The sequence below is a fragment of the Trachymyrmex cornetzi genome, unplaced genomic scaffold (assembly GCF_001594075.2).
Source record: "Trachymyrmex cornetzi isolate Tcor2-1 unplaced genomic scaffold, Tcor1.1 scaffold21, whole genome shotgun sequence".
Lineage (NCBI taxonomy): Eukaryota > Metazoa > Arthropoda > Insecta > Hymenoptera > Formicidae > Trachymyrmex > Trachymyrmex cornetzi.
In genome coordinates this window covers 2325681-2327778 of record NW_017296741.1, presented here as the reverse complement: position 1 = coordinate 2327778, position 2098 = coordinate 2325681, and positions in this window count along the sequence as shown.

Here is a 2098-nt window from a genome sequence, read left to right as displayed (position 1 = left end):
GAGAAAGAGCGAAAAGGACGGTTTGGGTAGAACGGGAAGGACGGGGCGAAGGGGGCGGGAGAGGAGCAGCAGCGATCGGCGGAGGGACGGGGGTGTACAAGAGCAGAGGTTACTTTTAATGTCTCGCGTCACGCAGCCCAAGGCACCGTGAGCCTCGCCTCGTCCTCCTTACTAATTTGGCGCCAATTTCCAGGCAACCTCCCGAGCAAAAACTAACCGAACCATATACCGCTCTCTTCTACTTCCCCCTTTTGACCCCCCCTCCTCCTTGTATACGTACACGTGTACCGTGCACTTCGACGCGAGGCTCTGATTAAATGCTACTCTGCCGCGTTCGAGTCGTTCCCTCTTCCTCTTTTCTTCCTCTCGCGGCCTTTCCTCTTCCTCTCTCGACGATCACCATCTCTCTCTGTCTCTCTCTCTCTCTCCTTTTTCTCCTCCCCTGTCTTTCGGCGGCGCGGTTTCCCACACTGTGCGGACGATGTGATACGAGACGGCGGTTGCTCGTCGCGCAGCACGTGTGCGTGCCGGCCACGGAACGATCGGCGCGTATACACGCGGATGATGCTCCTTTGGCTGTGCCGCTTTCCGCCTCGGATCACCATTTTTCTCCACCGCCCTCACGGGGCGCGCGCCTCCCCCGGGAGTCGTTGCGCGAGATCGCGAGACTAAATGTTAAGCACGAATGCCCGGTGCTGGGCGTTCACGCTTGCATAGCCTACGCGTATCTTCTGCGGGAGTATCTCAACTCAATCGACCGACGCGGAATTTAATTCTCGACCGCTTGAAAAAGCTGTATTATACGATAAGATAGACTGCTCTCGACTGACGGTCATTACTCTTAGAATTCTTGGGCTCAACAATGATTTCTATTGCTCGCAGTCGATTTTTATATTTCAGTTTATTCATATAACTAATGTTCTAATTAAACCAATAAAAAGAAGGTCCAACAGGAATGGCATTTTGATGAGAATAAACAGAATTTCTGATTATGACAATCAGATCTCCAATGTCATCTTTGTTGGATCCTTTTATTGGATTAATCAGAACATTTTTCTCAGTGATAATTTTCCTTCCTGTATTAACTTGCGTGTGCCTGGAGAACTTTAATTTGATACATTTTTTTTACGAGGTAATTTTCTCGTGAAAAATTATAACTGAGTTAAGCATCACGCAACAGTAAATAAGAAGAATGAGAGTTGATCGGAGTCACTCGTGAAACGAAGTGCATGATGTACCCCGCTCTCAGGTTCCCACGCGAGTCGGTTTAAGCGACGCCGGAAAGACGACGCCGCTCGTTGTTCACAAGCACTCGTCGATAATGCCGATCGGTACGCAGCCGGTGGGTTATGCAAATACAAATCTCAGCGGGCGTCACTTTAATGGCGAGACGACGGTGTACGGGCAGCACGTACGACGCCGCGGACGAGGCGAGGTAGATCCCTTCGACCGTGGATACGCGAGGATACGAAATCAGGCAGTCTCAAGGTAGGTAGGCAGTCAGTCAGTCAGTCAGACTTGCCGGTCAGGGAGGGCAGTCAGGACCAGGTCGGAAGAGAGAAGAAGAGAGAGAAAGAGAAAGAGGGAGTGAGTGGAGAACGCTTGGCAGGCATTCACGGGCAGTATATCACGTGGCAAGGATAAGTTTTTGATCGGGCCTCGCTATACGGATGACTCCCTGCTGGTTGACCTCATCACGCCACGCTATGGGGGTCTTTATAAACCACCATCGACTGCGCGTATCCTAATCACCTTTTGTCTTAAGCCTGCCAAATTCTTTCTTCGAGAGAGGGAGAAAGATCGGCGTGCTGACCCCTCTGTCGAAGGTACCCGATATCCGTCGCCACCAGCGAATGCAAACCCGAAGAAAACACAAACACTCGAGCGGACTGTGACAAGCATTTTTTATATTAAAAATAAAGAGGAAAGGAACAGAAAAATAGAGAGAAAGAATTTAGGCTGAAAAAGTTATTTCAATAACTTTTCAATATTTATATTACACAAAATCGAAATGAGATCGGTTGAAGTTTTGAAAGAATAATGATTTTTAAAGAATAATGATTTGGAGTAATTTAATGTTTCACAATCTTATTTTTTA